This window comes from Melospiza melodia, chromosome 18 (genome assembly GCF_035770615.1).
Source record: "Melospiza melodia melodia isolate bMelMel2 chromosome 18, bMelMel2.pri, whole genome shotgun sequence".
NCBI lineage: Eukaryota > Metazoa > Chordata > Aves > Passeriformes > Passerellidae > Melospiza > Melospiza melodia.
Window position 1 is genome coordinate 13,024,307 of NC_086211.1, and position 21,793 is coordinate 13,046,099.

Genomic DNA, 21,793 nt, shown 5'->3' on the forward strand with positions numbered 1-21,793 from the left:
TCCTCCTTCACTAATAAGATGATAATCTTTCTCCTCCTGTGTCCTTGCCTTTGAATTTCAGTGCTGCAGTGGCTGAAGTGCATTACCAGCTCTCCTTCTCATCTGGCTTTGAAATCTGTAAATAAAAGCCCCTTCCAAAAGAGGAAAGCAAAAGCAGCCTAATGAAGATACAATGCAGAACGCTCTGCTGCATTAGGCCCTGATTAATTCTTTCTACTTTTTGTCAGCTGAGTGTAGATGTGAGGCCAGGAGAACTCAAAGTTATGTATTTGGTTCAGGCTGCCTCGCTGGGGAGACAGCTCTAATGTGCAGCAGAGATCACAGATCTCCAGGGATCCCTGCCTCCTTCCAGAGGCACAATCAGCATATTCAAAAGCAGCAGCAGCAGCTCTGAGCTGACATCCCTCCACATTTCACTCAGGAGCAGAGCTGGGCTTTATTTCTGCATCCCTCTGCACTGGACAGGATCTGTGAGAATGGCAACTGCTCCTCATTTCATGGCCAGACATTGTGTGGCAGGAGAAAAATATTTAGTACATTAAAAATTCCTCTCATTTCCGAAATGCTAAACTGGATTTTTACCTTTAATTTTAGATAAGATTTTTTTATGCAAGTGGTGGGAAAAATTATAGAAAGGAATTAAGATAATGTGAAAAGCAAATTGACTATTAGAGGGGCTCTGAAAATAAATACTATCATGATTTGGTCTCCCAAATGGGCCAAAAACCCATAACATTTAAGAAGAACCCAAAGCATCCTACAAATCCATGAAGTTTCACTTTGGCAGTCCCAAGGCTGAATAAAACAGAATCACTTTGCTGAGATTGGGATGTAGGAAACAACCAAGATCAGCTGGAAATGAGCAAATCTTTGCTTTACTTTCCCACAGACCTCCAGCAGTCCAGATACCAAGACCTCTATGTTTTAGGTACAAAACTTACTATAATTGGTTTTGACAGAGTGAATCCAAAATAAAGTGAAAAACATCATAGTGTTGACTGTACACATTCTACATATTGATGAAAAATATTTGAAGTAGAATATTTTACACACAAATTCACCACACCAAAGCATGTACCTGATGTGCTAAAGCACTTGTATTTCTTTTCTAAATTGGAAAGATCAGCTCTGTCAGCACAGAGCTCCCAGGAAAAGAAATGTGATGGAACTTTCACACCTGTCTCTTAGAACTCATGACACAAAGAGTTAAATAAACGGCTACCTACAGAGAACTGCCAAGCACTGTGAAGCATTTAAATACTTAGAGATTCAGTCTAACTGTTGGAATTGTGTATGGAAAGCTCGATGTCTCCTGTTCCTAACTCTGCAGATTGCTTTCAAATGTCTCGCTTTCATGAGAACCAACAAAACCAAAAATAGATCAGCGAGGCTTGGAAATGCCATCCAGCAGTGGCTGCAGGGGGAGCCTGGTGTGCAGCAGCACTCGGAGAACCCAGTGCATGGGAGTGATTGCAGGGGCTGCTCTGTTGGAGGCTGGGCACAAAATGTGGTGGGTGGGCTTCTTCCTTTTTCCATTTTAGCCCATTTTTACCTTAGTTAAAAATATCAATGTACATTTACCTACTGAGTTTCAGTAAAACGTCACAAATTTCAATTTCAAACTTGTCAGTTTAAGTCAATCATGCTTTGTTAAATAGTTTTGATCTGCTTTTAACTTATATTTCGCTTTTACTTTTAAATGCATATCTAAATTGAACTGAAATTTCAAAACAGAATAATGAAATCAACGGGGGGGAAAAATGTGCCAGATTGGAAATTCAACTCGCAGACAGAACTTTCTAAACATGTCCTTTTGCTTCATTTTCAAACCATGTGAGTAGGAAAATGCCAAATGCACTTCCAGTCCTAGTAAATGCCTTACCCACAACCTTGCAAATATCAAGCAGAGCATCCACCTACAGATCTTGTTTTGAACACTTTCCTTTTTTCACAAGGTCATTCAGTCATCACAACACTCAAAGACCAAAAGCCTCTGCATGTCAGAAGCCTTTTTTTTCCTTGCCTGCAATGTCATCTCCATCAAAGTCTGCAAAGAGCTTGGAAGAGGCTCCAGTCCCTTTGCAGCCCAGCATTTTGTGGTGTGTGGTTTGAGAAAAGCTTTTATCAGGAGAAATGTCACAAAAAATTTCCTTCTGAGCCCCATCAAGTCCTGAGCTTCACTAAGGATACATTTCTAGAATGCTGAATATTCCCCTTGCACAGCTCTGACAGGCTGGATCCTATGGCAGCTCCGATGATCTTTGTCTTCCACCCTTCACCTCACGCCACGATTTCCCCTCCCAATCCTCTCCTGATATCCCCACACCCAGGGTCCCTGTGCTCTGAACTGCCCTGCAAAGCTCAGAGCAGCTGACAGAGCCTCTCTGCTCCTTCCTGGGGCTGTGCTGGGGAGATGCCCTCCATGGCAGAGACAGGCTGTCCCTGCAGGCCCCTCTGGTGACCACATCACTGCCAGACTGACAGGCTGACACCACGGCAAACACAGCTGCTGTCACTGGGCTCTGCAGAAAATATTTATCATTCAAAAGTAGTCTCTTCTGATTTGATTCTGAGACAGACACCGGACCTTGTGCCCCAGAATTTATTGGCTGAAGGACTTCAAGGCAGTGAAAAGTTAAATTGGAAAAAAAAAATAAAATTAGAACATAATTAAGTGATTGAAGAAACCATTAAAAACAAAAATACTAAACCACCACTGTTTCAGCATCTGTTCCTTTTGCCCTTTCTGCTTTTCTCTGGTCTTCTCCTGGTTTTGTTTTCTCTTTTTCTCTTTGCATCTAACACTTCTGACATTATTCCTCTTACTTATTCCAGAAAGACTTTTAGTGTCTTTATTCAAGGCTTTCTTATTTTTTTTAATCTTTTGTCATTTGTCTTCCCTTTAAAAAAAAAAAAAAAAAAAGTATTGTATTTATGAAAAGGTCTGTTGTTGAATGCACAATATTTTCACTACTGGTTTAAGGAATTCCTTCCCAAAAGAAGGAATTTCGGAATTTGATTCTTGTAGGATTACATGTCCTGGATGCCTGGGGAAAAGCTGTAAAACTAAGGGAAAGGATATCATGTGCAAGCAAGGGAAACTCTAACCCAGGCCAGTGCTTTACAAGAGAAAAGAGATTCAGTAAAATAACGAACTATTCTGGAAATGCAGCAATCCTTCAGGAGAGCTGAGTTTCACCCATGGACAAAACATAAGAGGAGTAAGAGAAAATTTTCAATTTTCAGGGAAAACTCTTGTTTCTCAATATTGCAGAGCTGGCTGGAGAGAAAAGAGACCAGGTAAACCTGTCCTAGCTTACAGTTACATGGAGATGGCAAGAAGTTTTTCACTTAAGTAACATAATAAGCATCTCCAGCTGATAAACTGATATTGAAGAAGAAACAGTAAAAGGAATACTTTTCAGGGAAAAGTAGGAAAACAGCAGGGAAACAGTAAAAGGAATACTTTTTCCCAAGGATTCATAAGAAATAAAGCAATCAAGGGAGAAGGAATATATGAACCTGCAGGAGATGACCAACACACACCTAAAAGAGCACTGCCAAGTAACAAAAGGATCCCAGTAAATATCTGAGCTTATTCTCATTCTTTGTGCTTCATAAGGGGGAAAACAAAGGAAGAGGCGGAGGGAGAGTCTAAAATCCTTCTTATTTCCAATTAGAAATCAGGATTTAGAAGGCCAAATCTTTTTCTCAGCAAATGCATATAAATCTGTGGTTAATCTGCCTGCCAGACAGACATTTTAACAGCACACTTCCCCAAACAGCAATCATGGCACAGTAACTGGCACCTCTTCCCAGAGACACTGCAGATTACCTCAGAAATCACCAGCAGAAAGCAATGAAGCATAAAATATATGGTCCTCCAGGTGAACATTGCCCTAAGTCAGAGCCTCATTTGTAAGCTGAAAATGTACCAGATAGGCTTTTTTATGGAGACTAACATTTAAAATGCTAATGCAAATGGCATGCAGGCAAACAGGCACTTTGAACACACAAGGGCATCCTCAAAATGCAGGGACATCACTGCCAGTCCTTCTGGGAGGAGTGTGATGAACCTGATGGATGTGTTAAACCACAAAGTCCTGTTGAGATTTGTTCAGCTCCAGACAAACCCTCTGATTTCTTACCTACTTCTAGAGAAGGTTTTACCTATTTTACCTATTTCTAGAAGAAGTTTTAATCTGCTTCTTCCCTGCAGAATGCCAGCTGCCATTCTCTTCCCATTTGCCCGGGCTTCAGGTGAGCAACACACATGATCAGCTTGGTATCTCTCCTATTGTATGTAATTAATCTATACCCTCATCCTTCTAGATATATCTCAGCCTCATCCATCCTTGCTGCCACTGTTTGCATCCCAGGGTGTAATCTGTGACAATTTACAGCTGCTTGTTTTATCAGCTTGGCTTCAAATAATTATTTTGAACATGTTCTCTGCATTGTGTGTGTAAAAATGTTATGAACCCTGGTAGAAAATGTATGTTAGCTCTGAATACAGCAAAGAGCTGAGAACACAAGAGTGCTCCACAGTGTGGCAGAGCTTCTGGGACATGGGAGTCATGAGCTCATTTCTTTTTTGGGTGCTCAGTGAGTGCCAGTGATGATGACTGTGAACCACCACATCATCCAGCAGTGCTGGGTTCAGGAGGCTCCACTGTGGGACATGAGAGTGAAACACACTCTGCCTGCAAAACAGCTGCACTTTGGGGAGGAATTGGGCTGTAAGAATTACCCATTTAATGAATCCCTTTGCAAACATCCCTCTCTAAAAAACCTTGAAGCAATTGTGTCGATAGGGATCATTTCTCCTGTGCTCAGCACTATTGAAATCCTTGCTGCCTTGGGAATTCTGGTTCTCCATGGCTAATCACAAGGGCAGTGGTGGTGTGGGTGTCTCCATTCATGACAAGAGACTGTTAACCCTGAAGGGTTCAGTGGTTTCATTACCTTGAGAAGCAGAAGGAAATGCATGCAAGGATTCAGTACCCCAAAGTGGCAGATAAATTGGCAAGAGCTCCTGATTGCCGCTTGGAAAAAATAAAACTGTTGGAAAGCCTTAGTTAAGATCCTTCCCTTACTGATTAAGTCCATCATCAAGTGAAATATGACCACAGTCTGTATTCCCTGGCTGCAAGTGACTCACTTGAGCAGGTTCCATTGCACACAGAGCAGAGAGAAGCCTCTGGCCTGAGCTGCTGCACTGCTGCTCCTCAGCTCTTCAAAGGAGAGCCACACTCAGATTCCACCTACAGACATCAAACCCAGCTTTTTAAATAGAGTTTGAGGCATTGCTACTGGAAATAGGAGGTCTAAATGCACTATGTTCCTTCTCAGGAGCCAGGCCTGAACATTTCCCCATTTCTTTTCTTCATATGTCTCATAGTAAATCAGATAAACACACCTTAAAATGGTAGAACTGCTTTAGAACTAAGGACAACAATCTCTGCTTTTTCGCTCATGCATTGCCCAATAACTGCAAATGCTTGTTTTTCTATTCATTTCATGCATGGGACCATGCACAGTTCAGAAAAATGTTGTAAATAATTAAAACTCATAACCTAGAACCCCACACATCCTCAGCCTGTTTTCCCCTCCCACTCTCCTGGCAGCTGCTGGTACAGATGTCAGTCCCTGACAGATGTTTTCATGAACCCCTCAATGAGACACTGTAGAGGTGACTGTAGCAACCCAGACTTTGAAGCACAAGAGGCTAAAGGAGATCCTGTGGCTCCCTTCACATCATTTTAGCCAACGACTGCTTCTTGCAGGTGACAACTTTGTCTGCATTTTTCCTGATAAAATAAAAGCATAAACTGAACTCCTACTTAAACAGCATGTGATAATGCAGTAAAGAGGTTTATAAAACTCAACCCTACAGCAAGGAGAGATCCCTGTGATGCCTCAAGTTTCAGCTTTCATATTTCCCAGATTCTGTACTGCCTTAGTGTGTGACTCTGAACTTCATAAAAAAGTGTTAGCAAGTTCTCCTCACAGCTCAGTCACACAAAATAAAGTACAAACAGCAGCAAATTGAGGAGAGCAAACTGAAAGGATGGAGCTGGATGGGAGCTCAGTCACACAAAATAATCTTTTTCCAGGCCCAGAAAGTACAAACAGCAGCAAATTGAGGAGAGCAATCTGGGAGAATGGGACTCACTAACCTGGAGCTGTAATTGGACAATTAATCCCAATATGGAAATGGACCAAAAGTTATAAAAGTGTGAAAAGTCATGACTCAGAGTCCATCTTGGCTGGGTCTTGCACTGCTCAAGATGTATCCTGTGAAGGCCTTTAATAAATCCCTATTTTATTCCCTGTCCAGCCTCTGTTCCACATCAGCCTCTTTAGGCATCACCTGGTATTTAAGGAGCTGTCAGTCTCTGGCATGGGGCAGCCCATCCTCCCCTCTGCTCCCCAAAGTTCCCCATGGACAGCCAGCAGAGAGCCCAGCCCTGCTGCCCCATGGAATGGTGTGTCCACCCTGGTGTCACACAATGACATAAACCAGCTCAGCAATAAGGACTTTGCTTTGAGGCTTTAGGGAAAATGCCATCACTGGAAGGAACCGAGATGACAAGTTAATACCAAATCTACATCATTCTGTGGAGCAATAATTCACCCTCTGACCTTGCTCCATTTTAACCTGTCATCACTCCTTAAACTTCTGCACTACTGTAAGACAATGAGAGCAAAAAGCTCTGTACCATTACAGCAACAGCTTGAATAAAGCAATGAGGTTTAAAGATTACCTTCCCCAGCATCTGAAAATACAGAGATAATTGAGTTTGACTTTCTTCAAAGCTTTCCACCCCCCTAATGAGGTCTAATGGATTCAGCACTGAAAATTTAACAACAGGTGCCTTTACAGGAGGAGGCACAAGCAGCACCTGTGAGTGCCTTGCTCAGGAATGCCAAAGAAGGGCTCACTCTGCTCCCTGCAGCAGCAGCTGCCCTGCTAAAGACAGAAATAAATTTTCCTGCCTAATGTTTGCAGCTTGCCCAGGCCCTGGCCTCAACCCCAGAGCAGGAGTTGTTTCCATCCCAGTTATTGATTCACTCTCATAACACACTCACAGTTCCAGTTTTGGGGCTCAGCTTGCACTGTTTGCTGCAGGGTGCTGGGAAAATCAACTCTTTCTCCATCCAAACCAGCACAGCAAGAGAGGCAATCAATAGTGAGAGTCTCAGCTTAGTGACTGCCATCACTGCCCATCACTGCTTATTTTCATGGGCTTAAAGAAGAAACACCTACATGGTGGATTACATCATCTGGAGTTTGTTAATAGATGATCTAATAAACTGCGTTACACTTAACCAGCTAAAACTTATAAAATGTATTCTTTCATTTAATAAATATTATCTAAATCACAGATAATGCCCACTAAATCCTTAAATATTTTGGCCACTTGAATTATAAATGACACCTGCAAAAAGTGTTAAATATAAGCAATATTAATATATGTTAATATTATAGTATAATATTAATATAAATACTGAAGAAAAATACATCCATGACTCCCAAAATCCACGCAGGTGAGCAGACTCTTGCTCAGGCTGCCAGGAGCAGTGTGTGGGGATGTTTTTGGGGAGCTGTGACAGTGGCATTGGCAGCCCCAGCCCAGGGAGCTGCAGGGGCTGAGCACCATCAATCAGTTTGCTGCAGGAGGCAGGGCAAGGAACAGCACTAAGCATTTTTCAAAAATGAATAATAACCCAGGTACCTGGCACCTGCGTGTGACGTGAAGCATTACAAACAAATGAGGAGTAATAGAGCTTACTGGGCATAAAATGTTACTGTTTTAGAAAAAAAGTGCAGAATAAGCAAACCAGAAGTAATCACCCTGAGCACTTCCACCAACTAAACAACCTTTAAACTTTCTGAGGTCCTACAAAATAACATGATGGATTAGCATCTGCATGAGGCTATAAAGGGAAATGAGACAGAGATACTTTAAAACCATCCTCAAATTTCAGTCCTACCTTAGCTCTGTTACTGTTAAAATACTAAAACATTGAGTTAACTATTTTAATGACCCAGATCTTCCTATTGTGTCCCTTAGGCTTCTAAAGTGCTTGGAGAAATATTATTCAGGCTTTAGGCATTTGCCAAATTAATGTCTGGAGACTGCCAGGCATTTTAAAAACCAGTGCCAATTAAATATTTCCTTATATTGCACATTATTGCATATACTTTGCTAGAGATCCTCTTGCTAACAGTCTCCCTGCTTGGAAGTTTAAACAGGGAAAAAAAGGGGTCAAAAAAGATCTTTACAAGGAAGGGCAGGCTGATACATGTGCAGATGGAAGGTGCACATCTGGATACTGCCTTGTTCAGAAAGGTGAGCAGTTACTGCGTTTGCTGGGTAAAATGTTGCCAGTCTGCTGAGAGCTTCATTGCAGAGAGTTGGAAATCCCATTTTGCCATAGAATTATATTAATCCTGCCCTAGAAATCAAAATTGGACTTGGATTCATCGTTCCTAGTTTCTCAATTTTAGCAGACAACAAGTGCTGCCATCATATTTTACAATTTGTTGGTTTGAGGATTTTTTCATCTGCTTTAGCTCCTTGCTAAGAATTCCTTGTACCTGTTTTGTCTTTCCAGAAAGATCCTGCTCATGTGTCCTAAGGGACTGAAAGAATTTAGGGTCCCCTCAGTGAAAATATTCTTTATTTACATTAATAACAAGAGGAAATCTCTTGGTCACTAATTCCAGCCACTACATAATAAATTCCACTTGGAAAGGAGAAAGAATTCACAATATTCATGGACCAGCATCTGAAAAGAAAGATCCCTGGCAAAGTGCAGAGTTGGGGATTTAGATTCCCCAATTATAGCACCTTTAGATTAAATCCAAGGACTTGAATTTTATCATGGATTTATATTCCATATTCAGACTTAGAGTAAAGAAAACTTGAGCAAACACTATTTGCTGATCTCCCAACATGCTTGAAGTTCAGAAAGCTGAAAAAAATTGGAATTTTGGGGAGACAGCTACTGCCATATCCTTTTGCTTTCATAAGTTACAAGCTGCAGGGAAAGAAACAAAACAAAGGCAAAATTATCTTACTTTGCTATGAGACAGGTAAAAGAAGAAAAGTTCTACCATTCCTTGAGGACAATAATGTTGGGTAAGGCAGGGCAGGTACACTGAGAAGAACTGGGACTATGTTGTACAACTGACTCATATCAAAATTGGCTGATTTCTCCTGAAATTAAAGTGCATTTTTAAATGCTCTTTAGAACACAATACAGTGCCATTCTGCTCTGAGAGAAGTGGGGTATTTAGTAGGCAAATTTACATTTGGCATAGTTTAAATGTTCACAGTGAAAGAAGTGAGAGTCTTTGTTTTGAAACATAAAAATATCGCACTGTGGGAAAAGAGAGAGAAAGAGACAGTGAGAACAACTGAGTGATGGACTGAGAGACAAACATTGTGCAGTATTATTTATCCAGGCAGCCAGCAGCACTAAATAAGGCTCCCAAATACCATTACTGTGGTGATTAACATCCTTTTCCACATTTAAAAATCATTCCTGAAACTGTAAAGTGGATGGATTCCTCCCCACTATAATTAATTCATCCACATTTAATTGCAGGAAGCTGCAATGCTTTTTCAACTCTGCACTTTCAAAGCAGTGGCTTCAATCCTCTCTGAGTTCTGTTCTGTGAGGGCCCAGTGGCCATTGCTGTGGGCAGGGCATGGAGGAGCTGCTCTCAGGCTGATCTCCCTCAGCAAAAACCTCAGATCTCCCAGTAGATTTCTCCCCACCTACAATTTATTCATCCACATTCAATTGCAGGAAGCTGCAATGTTTTTGTCAACTCTGCACTTTCAAAGCAGGGGCTTCAATCTGCCGAGTTCTGTTCTGTGAGGGCCCAGTGGCCACTGCGGTGTGCAGGGCATGGAGGAGCTGCTCCCAGGCTGATCTCTCGCAGAAAACACCTCAGATCTCCCAACAACAGTATCAAGGGCCATGAAGCCTTTGGATTTCAGCTTTTCTATTTTTCATGTATTTGTCATCCTGCAGTTTTTAGTGTATAACTCCAAACTCCACACACAGTGCGAGCTGCTGCTGTCCCGTTTTGGGCAGACACAACAATTCCTGTCCAGGCCTGGGAATCGGAATCAAGGACTCCTCACTGCCTCAGGCCTGAGATGGAAACAAAAGTGAGCTGGGGGGGAGCAAACTTGGGGTAAATTACTTCATTACCTGAAGCTGGAATTGGCAGATTAACCCCCAATATGCACATGGACCAAACTTCTAAAAGTGTAAAAAACCATGACCTGTGGCTCATTTTGGGTGTAGGCCCTGGGGGGCTTCATCTGCCCTAAATGTACCAGAAGGCCCTTCAATAAATAGAACTGCTTTTATTCCCTTAATTCTGTCTGGCCTCTGTTTTTAAGTAGCTCCAAAGGCACCAGTTTTGGGACAAGGAGAGCAGCTGGGTTTGAGCTGTACTCAGGTCCCACAGACCCCAGGCAGCAGTGATGTTTTCATGGTTGTATGGAGGGTGTCAGAGGACCTGGCAAGACTGAGGATGAGAGAAATGATCCTTTCCTTGTGTCCAGAACTTGTGAACCCAAATGTGGGCCCAGTTTGGGCTCTCACAGTCTGACACAGACCTTGGCACAGCAGAGCCCATGAAGATGTCAGGGACTGCAGCACTCAGGACTGAGCAGTGATACAACAGGGATGAGTCACCCCTGGCTCCCTTCAGCTCCCTAAAGGCAATTTTTGGGAGAGACCCAGAGCTGGACACAGGGGAACAACAATGAGAGGTACAGACACAGCCTGGAACATACAGGAACTGCTGACCAGAAAGAAGAAAAACAAATTTAATCAGGAATATGGTGAAACATTGGAAGAGAGGTCCAGAGATGCTATAGGAGAGATTCAAAACTCAGCACCTATAGAGCAGAGCAAGTGAATAAAAGTATGAATAAGCAAGTGCAAAAAATCCTTAAAATGAGCATCTGTTTCTTCTGATAACATTCTGAGTCCTTTAGTCTCATTTCATCCAAGAATCAAAACCCAGTTGTGCCAAGCCCCAAAACCAAGATAAGTTCATCACTCTGAAGTGTTTACAAGATGAAGTTACAATGACAACAGATAAAACAGCAAAAAGCAGAGATTTGCAATGGAAGTGCTCAGAACAGAGCCTCAGCAGCAGCATCATCACAGCATGTCCTACACCCATAATTAATTCATCCTGGTATCCAAAATTTCAATCCTTTCAGCAGATTCAAGTATCTTCAGAGAATGGAGCCTTTGTAAAAGGAGAATGTAATTTCAAAATCAGACTTCAGTGATGACTGAAGACAAAAGCTGAAGGTGCAATGGTTAAAGACCCTTGTCATGGCCTTATTACAATAATAAGGATGGAAATTAAAAGCATAATTGTCCTCCCTGAAAACTGTTCAATTTCTGCAACTAGGATTCTCTTTCCCCTGCATGTTCCCTCCTCATATTAAAAAAAAAAAATACCCTCTGTAATCATAAATGCTCCTATTCAAGAGCAAACTCTTTTCTTTCACCACTTTAAACTACTAAATAGCTGCCTATTTTAATATTGCAATGGATTGGAAATCATAGCTTTCTAAAGAGCAAAACACAGTGTCCTAAGAATTACTTTCTCTTCTAAAAGGCTGATTTCTTCTAGATAAATAGCATACTATTCTATGTCAATTTATTCTAAAGGGAGAAAAGAAACCAAAGAAAAAATATTATGCACATAGCTGGACCACAATAACACAAAGTTTTACCCTTGAAAAAGCTTGGATTTTTTCCTTACCTTGAACTTTGCCTTTTTGCATTGCTAATCTTATTAATGGGCTCTGAAATTTGCATCATGAGAACAACCAGCCTTACAAGGTCCTCAGTTTGTCTACTGGTTATAAAGGTTATGTTTGATATTGGGAAACAGTGACATGCCTTGAAAAGGTAAAAATGTAACATGCTTCATTAGGGCCAGTGGTGCAACAACACTTGTCAGTGTCTTTAAAACGTGAGGATCTGCACTTCCTTTTATTCAATTTAAAACAAAAAGTACCCCCCAAACCCAGGAAATTATGTCTTTGATTAATGCTGTCTCTCAGGCTAACCCCAGAGTGGCCAGCCAGGCTCACAGAGCTGGAGCTGTCACCACCACAGTCAGCTCCAGAATTTTCCATTCCCTCATGCTGCTCCCAGGATAAGCAGCACACCTGAGCACACAGAGAGCAGCTGGGAACTCTCATCCCACACCTGGGGATGCTGACATTTGCTTCCAGACCAGCTCCCAGGCACTGCTCCGTGTTGGGAAGGATGAAAGTTTGACCAGAAAGTTTCACGGATATGTATGTTTAGCAGAAAGATTTTTGAATGTAGAATCTGAAGATCTGAAGAAGGAATAGAAATTAAAGCCATTTTTGTTATAGAAGAAAAGAATTGCTGAGCCAGTTTTACTGGATAACGAAGGAGTCAAAGGGTATGCTAGTTAAAAGGAATTTTTATGACTTAGAGCAAAGGATAAATCCACCCCAAACAAGATGATGTTTTTACCAAACAGAAAGATAGCACAGGCAAACAAGTCAGCAAATATGGCAGATAGAAAGGTCTCTTAATTTTCCACTGCAAGAAAACTGAAAAACGTCTTCTAGCTTAAACTGTAATGTAGTAACTTCTAGTGATTGGAGAATAGTAACATAAATATGGCAATTATAGGAGTTATGCTAGGCTATGGATAAAAGTTAAGGTATAGATTTGTTTGTTTAGCATCTTAATACAGTAGAACCAAAGTATATAATGCATTTGTAACCAAAACCAAAGGGTCCCTAGGTCTGCCTGCAGCTGGAGCTGACAGCTGTAGGCACAGGCTCTGCCCACAACCCTGGACTGCTGTAACATCTTGGATACAATCAACGGCATTTTGGAGAGCTGCCTGGAGTCCTACATCCCTCATTGAAGCTCTTGCAGCTCCACATCTACACAACCAAGAGCACAGGAATGATGCTGTCAGTCACACCCAGCAGAGCCCACACCCCGTTCTAGATGTGCTCACCTTCTGAAAACACACAAAGAACAAACCCAAACCCCTGAGCTGAGCACACACTCTGTTTAAAATATATCATTGTTCATGCAATTGGAAAGCCTGAGGTGATCTGCCTGTGCCCTTCCCACCCCTGAAGGCTGCACTGCTCCCACTGCAGCCCCTTCCACCCACCCAGCACTGCAACCCCAGGGGCTGGAGGAGTCTTTGCATCGAGCTTTTCATTCCAATATCCCCTGCTATAAAGGCTTGCTGTACTCTCATCCCCTTTTCAAATGAGTCAATATTAATTTTTTTTTGATTTCAAGTAAATGATTTGAAGCTCTTCAGGTAGAAAAGTCTACAAAACAAAAATTTTCCATACTCCCTACACACCATAGTGGTAAACTTTGCATAACTTCAGTAATCTGCTGTAAGACTGGTTCAGCCATCATAAATGTCTTTTGGGGGGCTTGTAGAGCCCCATAGCCCCTTGTCAGAGTCATCTCAGTGATCCCAAACTGCACACTAGGCATTGGAACAGCACAGGCTCAGAGCCTGAGGAGGGTAAACTCTTCCCACAGCTCACTCTTGATTTATTGGAACACATCTGTGATGGATAAACAGGAGCCACACAACATAAAAAGCAGCAAAGCACTTTTTTTGGATCATAGGGGACATGCAGAACACAAGCTCCAAGGCTTGAAATGGAAGGTCTTAGAGAAGGAAAAGGTCTGAGCTGAAGGTTAAATATATGCACAACATGCACTGGGAAAGTCTGTGGCTCTTGGACTCAATCCTAAACCTTCAAAGCTCTGAAAAAATACAGAATATTAAAGTGGCCCAAAAAAGCTCTTTAAAAGATACACATGACCCTCACACAGTGTCTCTGTGTTATCAAAGGGCACCATCACATTCAGAAAAAAGCTTTTGCATTTGCAATTCTTTGTTTGGTCAAAAAGAAAATACATATTCCTTCTCCCTTGTTACATTTCTGTGATTTCCTCTTTGTGAGGACGAAAAATTGGCAGAACTGATGGCACTGAGCATTTAGGGGTTACCCAACACATGAAAATAAATGCTCTGTAAAATAATCAGGTGTGAGTTCTTACAAATCAAGAAACAAAAATCTTTCCTCCCCCATCCCAATTAATCTGACCTTGAACTGGTATTTCTAAGCAAAATTAGACAGCGGAAATACCACTGCAAAAAAATCTTCCAGCACTTTCCTTTGTTAAGTGCCTCAGACAAGACTGAGAGGGTTACAAAGTGAAAAAGGGACAGAAGTGGATGAATGAAATGGGCACAAACACACTTCCCTGTCCTCATTATTTCTGCAGCAATTTTTCAAAATGCTGTTGACACCATAATAGTCCCCAGGGAGAACATGTTAAGTAAAGGGAGAGCAGCTCCATTTATCATTAAGGGGACAGCAAATTTCCCTGTAGAAATTATGCCAACCTGCTAATACAGCTAACCAGGAACTGGTGAAACCAGATCTTGCTATTACAAGTCAAGGGCAAATGACAGGATTTTACTCTGATTATTGGGGATTTCAGAGTTGTTCATTCTGGGGAGTACATTCTACATTACTACAGCCAAACCTGGGGGTGGGCAGACCAAACAACCACACTAGTAACAACATGGGACAGGTAAACATTTTACTTTGAGAAATCTGAGTTCCCATGTCTAATCCTGGGAGTATAAAGGAAGTTTTCAAGGTTTTGTACACAAAGCCTGCATGATAGCATGGAGATACTGTTACAGCTGAAGTGGAAAAACATGTTAAAAATCTATGTTTTCCTAGGATTTGAACTTCAGCTAACTCACTTCCATTTACAGTGCCATTCCTCAGACAAGTCAGGAATTCATTAAAACAGAAAATCTCGGGGATAAAACCAGATGAAAGGGCATCCATATGTGAGAACAGGACCTGTGCAAAGCCACTTCATTTCTGCTCCTCCCTTTCAGTAACATCATTCACAATGGGATTAAGGCCAAATGCTCTGTCCTTATTTAGACAGAGCACACAAAATCCAGGTCTTTGCAAACCCAGTCAAACATTGCAATGCCTTAGTTTGGTTGCAGATGCAGATGAGACTTTTGAAGCTGCAGCAGCCAGACCAAAGAAGCAGTCTTTGATAACCCAGTGTCTGTGCCAGAACCTTCTCTGTCCATGGCTTATTTCTGTGAAGGAGGCACAGTGTCACCCTGATTAAAATTTTCTAAGCCTTCTGATGTTTACATTCTTGTAATGAACTTTCTCACACACTTTCTGTAAATAACTTATTGGTTTGCATTTTTTTATGGAGGAGGAGAAATCTGATGGACTGTTGGTTTGTCCAGTGTCATTGGAGAGGTGGCACTGTCACCCTCCAGTCCACTGTCAGTTTTCGAAATCTATAAATGTTGGAGTCAAAAAATAAACTTCCCTTTTTACCTTAAGAACAACAGCATGTCCATGTTGTGTTATTTTGTGTCTTATTGTAACAGCACAGGAATTTAACTACATTCCCTTTTCAAAGCCACAAATCCCACCATTTGCTTTACTAATCAGTTTCTACCTGCTTTCCTTTTATCTTATTCATTTAGGAAGATGTTCTCTGTACACTTCAGTACCTTCAGCTGGAACTTCCCACCACAACTGGTCGGCTTTTTTGTGCAGAGGGGTTTGTCTTACAACTCCTACACAAGTGGTAATGGGATATTTCACCCTGTTCTTTATGCACTGGCCAGCTTCCTAAACAAAGACAATTAATTAATTCCACAGTTTTTCAGAGGGACCTGGGATAATCCTGGCAAATGCCATCTTTTGGACCTGGGTGCTGCAGAGAGGAAAAAGCATCTGCTCCACAGCAGGATGGGGTGGGCAGAGCAGCACATGGCAATCAGATGCACAGGGAAATCAGTCCTGCACCAGCTCAGAAACTGCTAAAAATGCACAGATAACACAAGGATGCGCAGGAAACACTGACACTGTGCTCTGATTATCAGGCAGAGCTCCCCCCTGATGCCTGCAGGTCTAGAGAGCATATACCTCTGCATTAATACATGCCTTGGATAATCCAGAATGCTGGGACCAGCATTTTAACAGCAGAAGGGCTCTCCCTCATCAGATATGGTTTTTAGTTTAGGCTTGAGGACACCTATAACTCTACCTATGAAAAATAAATATTAATTCCAACTTAATTTTAAAGGGGGAAAAAATACAAGCATGGAAAGCTGCCTTATCTGGCTCAATGAATGAAGCTGTAGCCTGTTTATTTGCCTTGTTCTGTTCAAAAAGCATTTCCTAACACAGGCCCTCAGGAAAGGGGAAATGTTCAGAAAGGTTGAACCCTGAGTAGAAAACAGATCACAAGCCCACTCGAACAAAGTCCATGACCCTAAAGCAGAGAAGATGCATTTTAGGTCCTTGTTAAATGTTTTCAAATTGCAAATGTTGAAAAAACAGCTTTCTCATACGACACTTCTCACACAGACGAACCTGAGGGAAGAGATGCAATTTGCCAATGTATTGATGGCTCAAATGAGTAGAATTCTGAGGTGCAAACACCCCTGAGACAGGATAGTCATTCCATGGTTTTGTCATGAAGAATAATCAACTTTTTGTAACCCAAATCAGGACCAAAAGGGTTACCTGGTTAACAGAGATGACACCCATGGGTTTGTAGGATTCCATGACACACAAAAACACAGAGGCTTTGTTCTCTAAATTGCTCTATTTTCTTCCAGATAACCACAAATATCACAAAAATCACCAATCACAACTCCTTTTTGCAATGACCTACCACCACAGTGTGAACCACAACAGTTCCTTCAGAAGTCTAAATGACAACTTGGAAGATTTAGTGCCACATTTCCATAAAACAAAAAGCACTGCCTGCCCTTGCTCAGAGCCCAGTTGCAGAGCTGCAACAAATCACTTTTTTTGCTAAGATATTTTTTCCTGTAACATATAAAAGCTGTCCAATTTGTATAGAGCAGTAAAAGGCCCCTGGCTACATGCTAGGATAGAGGATATCCAAACATGCCTGACTTCCACCTGAGTTTTAATCAGAGAATATAGGAAATATGTATGTGACAATGGTTCTGTCCCCGTTCTTTCAAGTGAATAAATGTACTTTTAACTGAGGAGAAGAGAGATGTCAGTTCAGGGCTAAAGGAATTCATAAAGGCATATTTAGGACCCAGGAGAAAAGATAAAAAGACTCCTGAAATTAACATTAACAGCAAGCACACAGTGTAGCCTTAAAATATTTTTAAGGTATTAGAAACATAACACCTGAAGGCTACAAATGTGTCTTTCACAAATACTTCATCAAAGTTAACATCTGCTGCAGGGGTCATTCACCAAAATCCCACACAAAAGGGGCATTTCTCACACACAGAGGCAGGTAAAGAAAAACAGCGCTCTGCTTTTTAGAATGTGTTTAAATATTGAATATTTAGGATTCAGGAATGCTTGAGGCAGGCACAGCACTGAAATTCCCCCTCTCCTGTGGGATGTTCCCAATCCTGCTGGGCTGCACTTGGCCTGGACCTTGGGCTGTAACAGATCCAGGTCCTGGAGCTGTGCAGGGAACACTCAGAGCAATTCCAATGGAAAACATCACTGGGAATTCTCTGTGCCCGGGGAAATTCTGGGATTTCAGTGCTCTGTACTGGCACTGTGTGTTTGTGTCACTCACCCCCGGTGACAATCCCAGAGCAGCAGCAGCCCCAGCCCAGCTCATTGTGGTAAAGCTGCACCTGCCCTGCCAGAGGGGGAGAAAAAGTCACTTAAATTCCCCTAAACCCTGACATTAGATATATGTTATTACATGGCAAGTTCTTTTCTGTCCATAATTCTATTAAAAATATAAAAACTCCAAAAGATACAGGTGGCAAATGGGTCAGCTGACCTTTTGTCTTTAAATACAGCGCTGCAGGAAATAGATTTCTGCATGGAGTTTGATTTGAAAAAGCAGAAACAGAAAATAATAATAAAAATTGAAAATGTTTGCCTTTTTTTTTTTTTTTGTAGTGCCTATTAAGACTTTTGTCAAAACATTGACTCTTCTCCCCCAATTAGGGTAAATAATTATTATAATTTCATTGGTAAATAAAAATACTACATTTCAAACTTAAAAATACCAATTCTATTTTCTGTACTAATAATATGAAAATGGTATGGTTTGATTGAAAGAGGAAAAACTTGTTCTGACAGCTTAAAAAGATAATTTGACTTTAGTTAAGTTTAATTAACATTTACACCTGCACTCTCCCAATGAGCTGAGGGGGAAGATTAGCCACAGTATATGATGCTACCAGGAGTTCAATTCAATATTTATTATTCATCCCAGTATTCTGGAGGAATTAATTCATTTAATGAGCAAACAGGCATTGTGAATAATAGAATGGATTTTCAACACTTCAGATGTTTATGTCAGTGGAGGTAACAGAGAAAATGTTTACTTGTGAGGCACTGGGATGTGTTTTTCCCCTGTGTATTTCTCCTCTCCTCTGATGTTTTCACCTCAAAACCTCCCTCTCACTGATCCAGAACCAAGCCAGTGCTCGTGGTGCAGCTGGAGCCCACATGAGCTGCTCCTACTGGGACAAACTCCCTCTCCAAGTGGGTAATTCTGCTTTTCAGTCTCATCCCACTGCTCTACACCCCATTTATTAAAACTCCTCTGTTAATCTTTTGTTTCACCAGTTGTTGGTTTAAACATTCATTTGGGGGTTAGATCTGTTACCCAGTTGTAGGTAATAAATTGCCAGCTATATCTGAGTTTTGCTCCCATTTATAAAACAAAAGAGTTTCAAAGCAGGTATAGTTCAAGCTCTTTCCCACATTGTAAAAGAACATCACAACCCATTCCTGTTATTTGGGGATTCTTGGATCAGATTTCAATCTCTTCCAAGCCCCAGTTCCTTGCCTTCATGTCAGTGACTCACGTTTTGTTGCTGTGCTCATGAAGTGTTTTATTAATGAAGATGAAATAACAAACACCCACACTCTGGCACATCTACTTCAGGCCTCACAGTTTTACTCCTCTCTTTACTGGTACTTTCACACATTTGTTTTCCATATTTCAGATGCTTGAGGCCTTGATAGCATCATTATGGAACTGTTTAATCAAACCCACAGTTTACTCTGACAATATTTGGCATTAGTAACAGCTATAACTCACCATAAACATTCCACTGGCAACTCACTCATGGGAGGTTTTCCAGTGGCTTTTACATAATCAAAAATCATGTGGCATTAAACAGACACTTAGATACAGACTGTAATTCTGAATTATTCTACTATGGCTTTTTGTACACATAGAAGAAAAACCAGCAGATTTCTTCCACTGTTGTGTATAAATTTAACATAAAACAGTGGCAAAAATTGCAGTAGTAAAAAACTTATGTGTTCCCCAAGGAGGGAGCATCCCTGTTCAACTGAGTGATCAAAAGACAGAATTAAAAATACTTCAATGCCCAAAATTGTGCAGGTTCAAAACCTATTTAGAGAAAAACTTAGGAAGAATATTTATTAGAGGTTGTTAAAGGCAAAAATGGAAATTTCCAACAAGTCATTACATCTAGGGCCTAAGCTGGGGAAATTTAGGACCACAATAAAGATCCTTGCACATCTGCTAGTTCTTAAAGGTTCATAATACCTGGCCCCACTGGAATAAAGCATCATGCACAATACTCTCACTGTTGTGCTCTTAAAAACACTTTCCATCTTACTTAGGCAGGAAATTACTGGCAGTTTTCTTAGGATGTAAATTGGAAAACACTGATGAGCAACAGGCAGAACTTGCAATTGCTTCAATTACTCTCATAACCCCTTCCTTTTTTAAAAACATCAATACTACAGATTGCTTTGGGGAGTTTATTTCTTCCTGCATTTTTTAATAGTATTCTGCATTAAATGGATGTTTAGCCATCTCCTCAGAAGCAAATCCATCCCTCAGCACAAATACTTCCTCCACAGCTCCTATGGAAGGACACAAACAGCCAAGGGAAGAGATCAATATCCCACTATTTTCAGCTGTTTGGTCTTCACCCTTCATACAGCCAGACTGCCAAAATCTCCACGTGTGGTAATTGCAAATTGGTTTTAATTTTTGCACCTAATTTGCATTTCTGTTTCAAATATCCAAACACAGATGTGTCTATTGAAACAGGTACCCGCAAATCTTTATTCTGGGGCTGAGAGATTCCCACTGAAATGCTCCAAGCAAATGCTTTGACCTTTCCCCAGCAGTGTTCACATGTTTCACGTGAAGAATACCCAAGTGCTCTGTGATGTGAGGACATTTATCCAATCACGCCTTCAGCCATCTCCCCTCCTGTACACAGTCTCCCTTTTGGGAAGTGCACTGACAACCAGCACATTCTGTTCTCTGCTAAGTAAATCAGAAGAGGGTGATTACAGCCATTTTCCAGAGGAACCCGAGATGTGCTGGACTTTGCTGACTTGAACTCTCAGATGTCAAAATTCTATCCTGTAAAAGCTCCTATCATCTGACATTTATACAGACAGGAATATTTTCCTCCACACTCGTGCTAATATGGCCAACAAGACACTGTCACTGCACACTCCCACCTAACCCACAATAAAGATTAGTTCTGGAACAAAATTAAACTGCCTCAGATGTGATTTTTCCCAAATTTTACTCTCTCCAAGCAAACCACATCTATTACCAGCGAAAAACAAAGAAAATTGCACGTGGTAACTCATTTCAGTCTCTGTCAAACTGGTGCTTTCCCTGCAAAAGTAAATAAAAGATTCCCAACAGTAAATCTCAGACCTTTTATGAATCTGATAACCTTTCTTTCAATAATGAAGTGGAAAAATCCTAAACCCAGAGCCAGGGCACTGAGCACACATTTAACACAAGCTCAGTGTAGTGCAAACCATTTTCAGAAAAACCCAACTTTTGAGTTCCATGCCAGTGGATAAACATAAACCCTAGACATTTTATAAATCTGATAACCTCTCTTTCAATAACAAACAGGAAAAATCCTACAAATACTCACAAGTTTGAAAGAATCTAGGTTGTTTTAAAAATAAACAAAAAATAAATTTTGTGTATTCAAAAAAGCTTTTTTCCCCACCATTATTACATCTGTTCTCTGCCAGGTAAGAACACTACAGCACCAACCCCACATTTTGGGGAGCCTGGGAGGCAGCAGGGGCAGTGCCTGCCCTGGCACAGCAAACCACAGCCGGGGCACTGAGCACACATGAACACCAGCTCAGCGGAGCACAAATCATTTTCAGAAAAGCCCAAATTCTGAGTTCCATGCCTGTGTCTGGATCCGCGCTCCGAGGAGCAGCAGCGCTCGGGAGGAGAGCGGCTCCCTGGCACGGTTTGCTGCCGGCTGTCACTAGGTGGCACCTTGGCATCGCTCTCCGCATCTCCCGATGCCTCCTGCATCCCGAGCATCCCCGGTGTCGGCATTCTGTGCCTGTGTTGACTCCCGAGATGTTAGGAAGTCTTTTTTCTCCCAGCCCCAAGACTGAAGAAGAAGCAGAGACTCTTCGGTTCTGCCTCTCAAAGTTGTTTATTTTCCCTTATCTATTCCATTTTTTCTCTGCCCTGCTGATGTTAGCGTTCAAAAACACAATCACGGAGCGATTATATGCGGTGCTTTTTATTAAGAGCTCTGGGAATCGGGGTATATTCAACCCAAATCTGACTCCGACCATACATCCAAAATGATCATGTTTTATACTCTATCGTTACATAACTTCCATGTTTATTATTAAACTTA

General features: G+C 41.4%; 1 protein-coding gene across 3 annotated transcripts in view; it reads right to left on the reverse strand.

Annotated features, from left to right (window-relative positions):
• Window positions 1–21,793, reverse strand: part of RBFOX1 (RNA binding fox-1 homolog 1) — a 1,162,974-nt gene that overhangs the window by 1,005,917 nt on the left and 135,264 nt on the right. The window lies entirely within an intron of this gene.